Here is a 14,316-nt window from a genome sequence, read left to right on the forward strand (position 1 = left end):
TAGTTTGAAAGATTATGAACAGCACTTGTCTTTCAATTTAGAACTTCTTTCATTACAGATTACAATATTTCCTACCTTCCAAAATGCCAATCTTGGACATATTTTATTTCCATATGTTGTTGCTATAGGTTCCCTGGTGGTACAGGGTGTTACAGGTTAAAGCTCTCAATGGCTAAAGAAAAAATTACTTTCAAAACACACCACATTCTGCAGGAGAAAGCTATGGCAGTTTGCTTCTGTAAAGATTACAGCCTGGGAAAGCCTATGGGACCAAACCTATATAGGGTTTCTACAAGTTGCAATACTGAAAAATCCTATGAACAATATATTGAATAATATAAGAAGCATCAAAATAGGATGGAAAGAACACATAGAGTGGCTCTATCTAAAAGAACTAATAGGCATCCACTCATTTCAGAAGATAACCTATGATGAAGAACCAATGGTACTGAAGGGAGAAGTCCAAGCTGCACTAAAGGTATTATTAGCCACAGACAAGGCTCCAGGAATGAATAGACTACCAAGTGAAAGGTTTCAACAAACTGCTGAAGCACTGGAAGCACTCGCATATCTATGCCAAGAAATTTAGAAGATGGCTACCTGGTCAAATGAGTGGAAGGGATTCATAATTTTACCCATTCCAAAAAAAAGGTGATGAAACAAAATTTTAGAACAATATCATTGATATGACATGCAAGTAAAATGTTGCTGAAGATCATTCAACAATGGTTGCAGCAGTACATTGACAACTAACTGCCAGAAACTAAAGCTGGGTTGAGAAAAGGACATAGAAGAAAGATATCACTGATAATGTCAGGTGGATGTTGGCTGAAAGATAAAAGTACCAGAAAAAAATGTTTCCTAGGCTTATTATTGACTGCATTCACTATGTAGACCAAAACAAACTATAGGTAGTCTTGAGAAGAATGGGAATATCAGAAAAATTAATCGGGTTGATGCAGAATTGGTACATGGATCAAGGGGCAGTTGTACGAACAAAACAAGGAAGTGATGCATGGTTTAAAATCAAGAAAGATATGTCTAGGCTGTATCCTCTCATCATACGTATTCATTCTTTATGCTGAGAAAATGGCAAGAGAAGCTGGATTATATGAAGAAGAATGTGGCATCAGGATTGAGGAAGATTTATTAACAATGTGTAATGTGCAGGTGACAAAAGCCTATTTGCTGAAGGTGAGGAGGACGTGAAGCGCTTGCTGATGAAGATCAAGGCTTGCAGCTTTCAGTCTGGATTATCATTTAGTGTAAAGAAAACAAAAACTCACTGGACCAGTAGGTAAAAATCTTGATAACTGGAGAAAATACTGAAGCTGTCAAGAATTTCATCTTGCTTGGATCCACATCAATATTCATGGAAGCATCAGTCAAGCAATCACACAACATATTGCATTACAAAAATCTGCTATATATGATCCATTAGTATTTAAAACAACATTGCTACTCTGAGTACAGAGATACTCCTGATCCAAACCATGATATTTTTAATTGCCTCGTGTACATGTGAAGGTTGGACATTAAATAAGGACGACCATCGAAAAATCAATGTATTTGAACGATAGTACTGTTGAAGAATATTGAAGGACTTTGAACTGCCAAAATATTAAACAAATTTGTCTTGGAAGAAGTACAAGAAAGCTCCTTAGAAGAAAGGATAACATGATTACTTCTCATATTGTGCTAGTCTGGGTTGACTAGAGAAACAAATCTAGACACTCCCATAGTGTATAGGAAACAGCTTTATATACAAGAGCAGTTGAATATTGAGAAAACATCCCAACCCAGTCCAGATCAAATCCAGAAGTCTGATATTAGCCCATATATCTGAGACCAATCTATAGTTACTTTTTGATTCATGAAACACATGCAATGAGGCCAAATGCAGGAAGATCACAGGCCAGTGGGTGGGAAGCCTTGTGGATCCGGTGGCGTTGTAAGCATCTCAGCACTGGCAGGGATCTCGATGTGGTTTCTCCAGCTCCCAGGGTTCTGGCTGCATCAGGGTAGCTTCATGTGGCTTCTCATCAGAAATGTCTCACAGGGAGTGAGCAGAGAGCATCTCCAGCCTCCAAGGAGGAAATACAGGAATTCCCAGAATCCTCAGGGGAAGGCCATGCCCACACAGAGGCCTCACTGGCTATATCCTGATTGACAGAATAAACTCCACCCCTTCACTCTTAATCCTACAATTGACACCAGATTATGTAACTACCACACACATGGGGAAGTTGTCAGGAGAGAGCAGTCCTTGGAGAAAGACACCAGGTTTGATAAAGTTGAGGGTCAGTGACAAAGAGGAAGACCCTTAACAAAAGGAATTGGCACAGTGGCTGCCATGTAGTCTCAAGGACAATGCGAGGATGTCATGGGTCTCTATTGTGAGTCATTGTGAGTCAAAACAATAAAAACACAGTTTCTGAGACTATCAGTCTTTACCAAAGCTGTCAATCTTATCATGCAAAGAAAACTGAATTTGGGACCATCAACCTTGCTATTAGCAACTTGATGCTTATCCAAAAGTGCCACCAGATATTTTTAACCTTGGAGCAATTTTATTAAATTTGTCACCAAAAAAGTTTTGCATCTATATTTATAAAAAAGGATCTATATAGACTTCTTTTCTTGTGAAAGCTCCTTCTGACTTTGTTATATTAAAATTAGTTGAAGAGTGTTCCATTTTTATCCATTCTCCTTTTTGCATTAAATTTATACTGTTTTTTAAAATATTTGGTAGAATTTATTAGGAATGTATAAAATGTTGTAGAATTTTTTATTAGGTGGTATCAAGTTGTCTTATTCATTAATTCATTTAGATTGTCATATAGTTGTCTCAATTTGATTCATATAGACCCTATGTACGACAAAATGAAGCGCAGTCAAATCTTTTGTTATCCTCACAATAGCCGTTAGTCTGTGCTTACTGCTGTAGTTACAGTGATAATCTATCTCTTTGGAGGTTTTCTTTTTTTGCTGACCCTTTATCAACCATGATGCCCTTCTCCAAAGACTGGTCTATACTGATTATGTATCCAACGTACATGAGACAAAGTCTCACCATTCTCACTTCTAAGGAGCATTCTGCTGATGCATTTTCCAAAACAGAATTGTTTGATATTCTTGATCTTCCTCGTTACTTTTTTTTCTTTTTATTAATAATCTTAGTGAGAACTCTTATAGACGCCATAATTCAATAAGCATAATTGTGCAATTAATATCGCAATCAGTTTTAAAATATTTTCATTCTTCTTGAACTTTTTGATATCACATCCCCTCTATCTCCTTCCTCCCTGACCCTATCCCCCAGGAACTCTTATTATTATTATTGTTACTATTATTTTGGGCGACATGTATCTTACCACATCCAACATATCCATTCACCCACAATTCTGTTATTTGCCCCTTGAGTGGAGTTATACAATCATCAATGCTATCACATCCCTTTTCCCCTCCTTCCTCCTCCTATCTTACCCTATCTTCAGGAAATCAATACTCCCATTACTGTTTCTGAAGGGGTTTCTCTCTTGGCTTTTATGCCCCAAATGCTTTTAATAATACAAATGAAAACATGCAGGTCTAGCAAGATTAATGAGGTAAAACAAAGACCAAACTCCTAAGGGGAGGAATTATTAATTAATGAATTAGAGGATAGTTATGTGTTTCATCAAGGCTCTATTGCACCCTGGATTTATCATCCGTTCTGTGTGGCCCTTCTGTGAGGGACTGTCCAAGTATCTTATAGGTGGGTTTCAAGTTTCCACGCTCTTTGTTTATTTTTGAACTTCAGATGCCTATTTCCATTGACAACTTATAAACACATAGGATGGTGTGCTTCTTTCATGTGTGCTTTGTTGCCTCCATGCTAGATGGCTGCTTATTTAACTACAAACACTTAAGACTCCAAACACTGTATCTTCTTATAGCCAGACACCATCAGCTTTCTTCACCAGATTTGCTTATGCACCCATTTTGCCATTTTGTCTTCAGCGATCACGTTGGGAGGTGAGTATCATACAATGCCACATCATTAGAACAAACAGTTATTGCACTTAGGTCCATTTTAATTAGGTTCTCAAAGTCCATCTACTTTCTTGTTGTATTTACATATCAAATACATGTATATTTATAGATTTATATATTTACATAAATACACATCTATATTTACACCAACATATGTCTAAGCACCAGCCAGCCAGCAGAGACTCATACAACCGTGGTTTAATACCCCAACGGCACAGGGTCCTCCTGCTGCTTCTTGGTGGATCCCTCCTCCAAGACCAGAACTTTCTTTCCTACCTTTTCCCTGCCCTGCCTGGAATTCCCCAGCCTTCTAACAGGTGCATTTGGGCCCTGTTTCTTGCCCATACACCTGTACAAAATGCCTGTAGCCATAAGCAGATGACCCACAACACTGCTGCATCCCCAACCCTGGAACTGCATGCTTCCAGGCCAGCACTTTCCTTCAGAACCCGACTTGCATAGCTGAAAACACCCTCTAGGGAGGCCTGAGAGTTGCTGGAATGCAACACAGGCCGATCTTAGAGCCTAATGACTGAGAAGGTCATCCAACCTGCCCTACAGATTCCCAACAGACTGGAAAAAGAGGGAAACCCAGTGGGTTAGAGGTAAAACAACCCTCCAGGGAAGTTGGCTACAGACAGCCTGCAGAAGCATAAATACTAATCCCCCATAGAGAAAGCCCAGGGATCTCTGACTTCCAGAAAAATAGCACCAAGTTCCTCCAAAATGTCATTTAAAAAGCAAGTTGCTTCAAAAGCCTCAATAAGAAACCAGAAGAAACAAAATCCAATGTCAGAGGATAATCTGTACCTAAAAGTAGTCATAGAAGAGGCAGATGTCAACCTGCCACAGAAATAAACTTTCAGAATGCTGCTAGAGCAGCAGTTCTCAACCTGTGGGATGCAACCCCTTTGAGAATGGAACAACCCTTTCACAGGGGTTGCCCAATGCATAACAGTAGCAAAATTACAGTTGTGAAGCATCAATGAAAATAATTCTATGGTTTGGGGTCAACACAATATGGTGAACTGTATTAAATAGTTGCAACTAGTAAGGTTGTAAAACACTTTGCTAGAGTCATTAAGGATATGAGGGAAGCAATATAGAAAAGGATGAAATGATAGAGGAGATCAAGGCCACACACCAAAAGGAAATACAAGAGTTAAGGTCCCAGGTAACAAAAGCAAGGAGCAAATTCACAGACTTTGCCAACATACTGGAGGAGGCATAGAATTGCACCAGTGACATAGAGGATAACTAGGCAGGATTCAACAAGTGGGAAAGTCAAATAAAATAATCAGAGAAGTGGAAGAAAACCTGAGAGCCATGTCTAATGCTATCAAGAGGCTCAATATCAGAATAATTGGACTACAAAAATAAGGCACAATGATGAAGTCAATGACAAAAAAAAAGCAAGGGAATTTTAGAGGAAAAGTTCCCCAGCTTAAAGTATGAAAACCAGGGAACCATTCAGGAGGACAAAAGAACACTAGTTAGATTGAATACCAAGAAGAAGTCACCAAGACATATAATAGTTAAACTATTCAACTTTGAGTAAATGAAGAATATCATAAGAGCAGCTAGGGAAAAAACACAGTCACCTATAAAGACACCCAACTAAGATTATGCTCAGACCTATCAGTGGACACTATATAGAATAGGAGAGAGTAGACTAAAATTCTGAAAATTAAAGGAAAATAACATAAATCAAATAATACTTTATCAATCACATTACCTATCACTATAGATGGAGAAGTAACAGTCTTTACAGACAAGGAAAAACTAAAAAATATGTGAAAATAAACCCAGCCCTACCCAGTATGGGCAGAAGAACAACACTGAGCACAAATAAGAGACCGTCCATAGAATAATTACACTCAGAGATCAACAAAAAGAAAAAAGGCCCCAAAATAGCATTTGTTCAATAGTGCTTAGAAGGGAAGAATGAACCACACACATGCACAACACATGGATAAGAAAGGGAGGTAGGAAAACACCCTAGACAAAAGGTAAAAGATGACATCACAGAGTCCACAGATGGATGTACGAACCTTGAATATCAATGGAGGGAACTCAGCCATTAAAAGATAGAGGCTCACAGACTGGCTTAGAAAATGCAAGCTGTCAATGTGCTGCCTATATGAGACACATTTCAAGATTACAGTAAAACTGGGCTGATAATCATGGCTAGAGAAAAATGTATGAAGCAAATGGCAATTCAAAAAATACCAGAGGTTGTAAGCCTAATCTCAGACAAAATTGATCTCAAGGTGCAAGCCATAACAAGAGATAAGGAGGGGCACTCTATAGTGCTCAAAGGAACAGTAGACCAAGAACGAGCGTGGATAATATATATATATAATACATATTAATATATGTATATATATATATATATATATATATATATATATGTTCCCAACAAGAGACTAATGAACATTGTCAAACAAATGCTCCAAAAGATGAAAAAATAAATGACAGGGTCAACAATTATTGTAGGTGACTTTAATACACTGCTCTCTGAGACAGGTAGACCACAGGGAAAGACAACTATATTGCAGGGAAAAAGCACACCAGCCTGTGTGATCATGCAGTGTCGATGGAATCAGGTATCAGGCATCAAAGACCAGAACAACAACAAAAAAAACATATCAATGTGAATGAGGGGAAGTGCAGAGTGGAAACCCAAAGCCCATCTGTAGACAATTGGACATCGCCTTACAGAAAAGTCATAAGGAAGAGAGGAGCCAGTCAGGGTGCAGTATAGCACTGTGGTAGTTATGTAATCTGTTGTCAATTTGAGAATTAAGAGTGAAGAGGTGGAGTTTAGCCTGTCAATCAGGTCATAGCTTGATGATTTCATTTGGAGGTTCTAAAGAGATAAATAGCTCCCTGGAGGCAGGACACATGCTCATTCCCCGTGAGACATTCCTGATTTTAAAAAAGCTATGCTAGAGCTGGAGCAGCCACATGGAGATCCACACCAGTGCTGAGATGCTTCCACCACCATTGGATCCACAAGGCTTTCCACCCACCAGCCTGTGATCTTCCTGTATTCAGCATCATTTCATGTGTTTCATTAGTCAGAAGAGGACTTTGTAGATTAGTATTAGACATATGGGCTAATATAGTACTTATGGACTTCATCTGGACTGGTCTGGGATGTTTTCTCAATATCCAATTGCTCTTGTATATAAACCTCTTTCTTATACACATATCCGTGTCCATGAATTTGTCTCTCTAGTCTACCCTAACACAAGCACTGATGAAACATACAACTTTCCTCTAATTCTTTTTTTTTATTAAAACATGCTTTAATTTTATTTTTTGGCTTGAAAAGAGGCATTTTACAGCCAAAGCAAGCAATGGCCTTACAAAATCTTCTGTACTTTTCAATCCAACAGTTGCCCCCTCGTGCTCTCAAGAGTCCACGTTAACTCCAGTTCTGTGAACTTCCTTTTCTTAGTTGTTATATTCTTGTAGTGCCTGGGCCATGAAGAGTTTGCCTAGGTTTTGGGCAGTGAACTCCTTAATATTCTGGCAGTAAGTGTTAATCTGGCCTGCAATGAGCAGCGAGTCCATCCTGGCCGGGGCCTGGGGGGGCTTGAAGAGTTTGGATAAGTCCTCCTTGGGGAGCGGTGGCTCTCCTCGGCTCTGACGCTGCATATTCTCCTGCTGGCACCGCTGCTGGTACTGATGTTTCTGCTGCTGCTGCTTGCTAGTGTTCTTCATGTACGTGTTGTATTTAACTATATCTTGGCTCATTTCATCCACTCTGTAGATTCTTCCCCAAATGGTTGCTGCTCGCAAGGCTGAGCAATTCGTGTTTATCTGCAACCGCTGATTTCTTCTCAAGTTCCCACATCAGAACGTTGATCAGATGTGAATTTTTTATTACAATCAGCACTTCTTCAAACATGTGCTCAAAGGTGATCATTGCCTTTTTCAATGCTTCAGGAGAAAAATCCTTTTCTTTACAAACTTCCATCAGTTTCGGAGTCAGTCTGTATGCCTTCAGCGAAAGAGATCCTTGGGCAGTTTTTATGGGATCGTAAATGAGCACCACGGACTCCTCGATGGCGTGCTGGTAACTGAACTGCGAGTCCAGGAGCGCCCGCGTGACGAACGAGCCATAGAACGTTGACTGGTACCAACCCACGTGGAGGTGGTCAATGTTCACGTGGCGAAGGCTTCGCATCATCTCCATCTGATACTGGACTTCATCAAAATCGGCATCATCCTCCGTGTGCTGAGGGAAAGGAAAGCAGTTGGTGATTTCAAGCCGATCTTCGACAACCAGGCCCAGAAGCACTCCTTGGACAACCTCAGTTCCTTGTCCTTCTTGATAATGCTTGAATATTTTTAATACCACCAGGCCTTCGATCTGCACTTGTTTCACGGCCGAGTCTGCGGAGCCGCCTTTGCCCTTGCCCTTCCCTGCAGCGCCGGTCGCAGAGATGGAGGTGGTGGTTGCTGGTCCAGTGCCTTCCTTGCGGGACGCCATCTTTCCAGCCGGACAGCTCCTCAATTCTTTAATTCTTCCTTCCCCCACTATCATGACCCCGATTCTACCTTGCAAACCTTGCTAGATCAGAGCATGTGCACTGGTACATATAAGAGCTTGAAACACGGGGAATGTAGGAGAGATGAAGCCCTCAGGAACAATAATGAGAGTAGCAATACCTGGAGGGGAAGGGAAAGGTTGGGGGAGAATAGGGAACTGATCACAATGATCAACATATAACTTCCTCCTATGGGATGAACAACAGAGAAGTGGGTGAAGGGAAAGAGCAGTCAGTGTAAGACATGAAAAAAAAATTAAAGTCAAGAGTTTATGAGGGAGGGAGGGTGGGGAAGGTGGGGGAAATGAGCTGATAGCAAGAACTCAAGTAGAAAAAAATGTTGTGAACCTGATGATGGCAACATTTGTACAAATATACTAGACACAATGGATTGTGATAAGAGCTGTAAGAGCCCCAAATAAAATTATATATATCAAAAAGAAAGAAAAATGGGAAACAGAAAAGTGGATTCATTTTTTATTTTGATGAAGAATATTCTATATAACATGTACTGATAAAGAAAAAATAAATTATCATTAGAGATGTTCCTTAGAAGTGGGGAGAATTATACTTTGTTTTGCTTACTTTGACAAATGATCAAGAAAGATTAACTCCCAGAAAAGGACATCATGTTTGGTAAAAAGAGGGTCCATGAAAATCAGGAAAACCCTTAATGTAATGAATGGACATATTAGTTCAAATATATCAAAGATCATGGAGATAACTCAGGATGATGCAAGGTTATATTCAATTATACATAAAATTGAATAAATCAAAGCTGCATCTAAGGAAAGTAACAGCAGCAACAAGAACATCATCTAAAATAATACTAAAGAAATAGGAATATTACCCTTAATGGGTTATCAAAAGATAAGTGCATTTTAATGAATAATTTCAATTTCATAACATGGATTCTTAAAAATTGATTTCAACTTTATAACGACTACAATAAAATCATGAATGATTCCCGAACTCCTGTTCTTAATCCTTGGAAAATCTCTCATCCTTCTATCTTTATCTAATCCATATATTTTTACACATTTTTTTGAAACCTAGAAATTTTATATGCTGTTTCTATCACTAAAGTGTTCTGTAACCATTAGAATTAATAAATTATAATTTGACTGAGGCATTTATTAATATATTTAGTGAATAATAATGGAATCGCATATCTGATTATTCAGAAACTTGATAACAGAATTGGAAGAATTTTGTCAACATATACATTTCAATTAAAGATTTCCCGCCCTCGATGAGTTGTCCTGGCTGTTGGCCACCAGACACCTGACTGCAAATCTCTTTTCTTGTATTCCCATATTTCTAGACAATGATTTTTGTAGGACAATAAATTTATTCATTATAGATTAAAAAAAGATTTCCATTTATAGCCATTTTTCTTTTGCTGGCTGACTTAGTTTGGATATGACAGTTGACATGCTTGATTGGTCTCCTTAAAATATTTTTTAAATTATATCTATATTCAACTAAACATGATTATAAGATGTGAAAGACTCAAAAGACCTTGATATTTTGATAATGATGTGACATCATTGCAAATTATTCTATTTAATTATAGGCTTTCAAAAGCTGTAAATAATAAGCCACATGACCATGAGAATAACATGAAATTTATAATTCACTGTCTACTAATTAAGACTAATAGGGTATGTTATAAACTTTGTGAGACAATTGTCAGAATTTTAATATGAAATTCTATTATAATGAAAGATAATGGAAATAATTATGCATAAGAAATTTACTCCTCATGTTGATTATTTTCATAGTTACACTGAGCATAAGCATTGCTTTAAAAAGTGGATAAAATTTAAGCATCTACATTAAATAAACAATTATTTTCCCAGCTAAAGTGTCATAGATAATAATTATTTATACATTCTAATATATAAAAATTCTAATATTGCATTCTTCTACAGAAATTAACTTTAATTTCAAGTTATAAAACATACAAAGAGATAACTCCCTAGATCTATAAATTCTGTTTTATATAGCTAATACTGATATTATTATATAAATTTCCTTCTAGAACGCCCAGTTCTAACAAACTAGCATAAAGCCTATATGAAAAGCAATCTGTGAAACAACAGAAATGATGATTCCATGTGTATTTTGAAGTTAAAGTGATAGTTAATTTTCAGAAATCTTCATGAATACATAGATTTGCTGCTCTTTCTGAATTATAAATCCCTAACAAATATCAAGGTCATTTTGAATCAATAGACTCAATGACAGTGGGACATGGATATAAAAAATAGGAGTACTTCAGTGAATCATTTTACAACAAAGCAAAAACAAACCATTTAAGCCTTTCAGATTTAATCCATGAAGCCTATAAGGTTCATGCTTAGGGAGGGCCCATCTGGCCTCTCTACAAAAGGGATAGTTTGTACATGTGGGCCGTAACATATGCATAGTTAGCTGAACCAACCCCTACAACTAAATAGTAATTAGCATGGGGCTGATTTTTTATGGCTACTAGCATACTAGCAAGTCCTTCCTGACCAATATCCAAATGGACATATGATTACATAAAATGGGTAGTTTACATTTGCAAGCATTTATTTGCGTGCAAAAATGTAGGATTTATTTAGCTGCCGCCAACTAAAGAACTGAGACCCATATGTTACCCCATAAACTTACCGGTTAGCAATTTGTTATAAGCAACATGCAAATATTATGGTAAGCATTCAGAACGTTTATTCAATGAACCTTATGTTGTAAATGGAAACAGTATGTCAGAAAAATTTGTAATTGCTATTTCACCACTGGTCCCCTTTTATGTGAAGCTCAATGTTTCTGAATTCCATAATTTTCTACTACAGCATCAATGTCAATAGTTTTAATATCAAGTAATCCATGGTTCAGTTTTGTTGTTGTTGTTTTGGATGGGGGAGGGTTGTTGGTAAAGTAAAATTACATGGTATGGCTCTTCTATCCAGAGATTGTATAATTCCCACAAAATTACTGTGGTGGTATTGTTAGGTGCCATTGAGTTATCTCTGAGCCTCAGGGAGGCTATGCGTGACAGAACAAAACACTGCACCGTTCTGTTCTATCCTCACAGGTATTTCTATGCCTGAACCCAGTGATGCAGCCACCGTGTGAATCCATCTCGCTGAGGTCCTTTCTCTTTCTATGCTGCCCTTCACCTTTATTAAACATCATGTCCTTCTCCAGGGACGGGTCTTGCCTGACATGTCCCAAATACGTCAGATGAAGTCTTATCCTCCTTGCCTCTAAGGAGCACTCTGGCTTTACTTCTTCCAACAACACAGGTTGGTTTGCCCTGTTAGCAACAAAGACCACCCTTAAGTCAGAGAACAGGGCTTCCAGGCCATGAAATGTATAATACTCAGTGCCTTTGGGCAGGAGATCAATAGAGAGTGCAGTGTTCTTTGGGCATTTATCCGTGATAAAGGAGTTTGTAACACTCCTCCGAGCAAGGCAGAGGCCTTAAGATGGCACAGCTTAGAAGAGACTGATGAAAGATCTATATCAGTGGTTCTCAACCTTCCTAATATTGTGACCCTTTAATACAATTCCTCATGTTGTGGTGACCCCCAACCAAAAAATTACTTTTGTTGCTACTTCTTAACTATAATTTTGCTACTGTTATGAATCAGGCTAACCCTGTGGAAGGGTCATTCAACCCCCAAAGAAGTCGCAACCCACAGGTTGAGAACCGCTGATCTATATCCTTATCATTTTGTAACATGTCACCTTTTCTATTAAATGCCCATAGTCATGAGTACTGTCTCTGTGTTTTATGTGGCCACTGCACTGGATTACAGAACCTAGCAGAAGCAAAGTGCCATGGGGAGATGATCGGTGTCAAAATAAAGAAAGTTGGAGTGTAGAGGCATGCATGTGTAACCTCTGGCTCAGGGAAATCCGTGTTGAACTGGGGTGGCATTGGTTTCTCACCCCACCCCCCTAGCCCTCTGTGAAGCTAGAGGATATCACAAATAGGCCATGCGATTTCATATGGTGGAAAATCACGAAAATGTATGTAAAACTGAAGATAGTATGCAAAGTTTCAATGTGATTTGATGAGGCACTAATCCATAGAGGAAATTTAGCATGAAGACATGTTAGAGAAGTTTAGACACTGAAGTAGTTACATAAACTGTTGTCAATTTGAGGATTTGAGGATTAGAGTGGAGTCTAGGCTGTCAATGAGGTCTCTGGGTGGGTATGGCTTTCTCCTGAGAATTCTGGGAAATTTGGTTTTTCCTCCTTGGATGCAGGAGAGACTCTGCTTCACTCCCTTGGAGACTCGCTACTGACAAGGCTGATTCCCTGCGACACATCCCTTAGGAGAAGCCACATGGACCAACCCTGATGCAGCCCTGGGTGCTGGAGAAGCCACTTGAAGACCCCTACCAGCACTGAGATGCTTAAAATGCCACTGGATCCAAAGACTTTCTACCCACTGGCCTGTGATCACCCTGCATTAAATGTCATTGCATGTGTTTCATGACTCCGGAGAGGACTTTATGGATTGGTATTGGACATATGAACTAATATCAGATTTATGGCTTCGACTGAACTGGGTTGGGATGCTTTCTTAATGTGCAATTACTCTTTATATAAAACTGTCTCTTATACCCAGATGCGTGTCTATGAATTTGTTTCTCTAGTCAACCCAGACTAACACAGACATTAACAATAAACAAAGACTTAACAAATGTGCGTATGAAAGGAGTGGACCAGACCAAACCAAGCCAAACTTGAAACCGTCTAGTGGACTTTGGCTAATAGCAACCCTATAGGACAGCGCACAACTGCCCCTGTGGGTTTATAAAACTACAACTCTTTATGATGAGTAGAAAACCTCATTTCCCCCCACAGAACTGCTGCTTTTGAACTGCTGACCTTGTAGTTAACAGCCCAGCACACCACCCACTACACAACGATGGCTCCTAAAAGGCATAGATTTAGGTAAAGGCATATTACAAGTGTAATTTGAGTCTGATATCTGTAGTCTAAATATTAAAATATAAAGAGTAAGTTTCTACTTTTTAAAGCTCTAAAATTCCTCAGCCTAAACACTAATTAGAGAAAAAAGAAAACCGCTTTAAGGTGAAAAATCAGAGTTATGTAATTCAGCAGATTTTTAAATGCAGGACTCCATTATGATTTTGAGGCATAAGAATTTCTTTTCACTAATTGTTCATCTGGTTTTATGAATACTGAAAAAATGGTGTGCAGACCCACTTCTGACTTCCTCTGGCTTTGCTATTGCCAGCAGGTAGAGGTCAGACATGTCGCCACCGTCCATCTTTTTTACCTATTCAGATACCGACCATTCCTCCGACAGTCTGCTTCTAAACTGAACTCAAGAATCATTGCAGCGGCCACACAGATTCACAAACAACACAGTGACATAAAACATAAGCCAGTGAGTCCATCCCAGCCACCCTGTAGGAGCGAGCAGAAATTCCTTGTGTGTTCCTGAAGCTGGAGATCTTTGTGGTAGTAGCAATTCTAATCTTTCCACATGGAATCGTGGTTTCAAAATGCTGCTTTTGCAGTTAACAGGCCAACATATAACCCACTACACCACGAGCACTCCCATTCATGATTCAGGGAAATTATTACGGAAATTGTAAGGATACTACAAGGCAGGGTTGGTAAACAGCAAGGAGACAAACATTGGTCCACACCAGCACCTCTCCTCAGCCAGCAGCGAAATCTCTTCTCC

At 38.8% G+C, this 14,316-nt stretch overlaps 1 pseudogene; it reads right to left on the bottom strand.

The window, feature by feature from the left end:
- Positions 1-7,494: 7,494 nt before the first annotated feature.
- LOC142451155 (eukaryotic translation initiation factor 3 subunit H pseudogene) lies at positions 7,495-8,541 on the bottom strand (annotated as a pseudogene).
- Positions 8,542-14,316: the final 5,775 nt, after the last annotated feature.

Source organism: Tenrec ecaudatus, chromosome 6 (genome assembly GCF_050624435.1).
Source record: "Tenrec ecaudatus isolate mTenEca1 chromosome 6, mTenEca1.hap1, whole genome shotgun sequence".
NCBI lineage: Eukaryota > Metazoa > Chordata > Mammalia > Afrosoricida > Tenrecidae > Tenrec > Tenrec ecaudatus.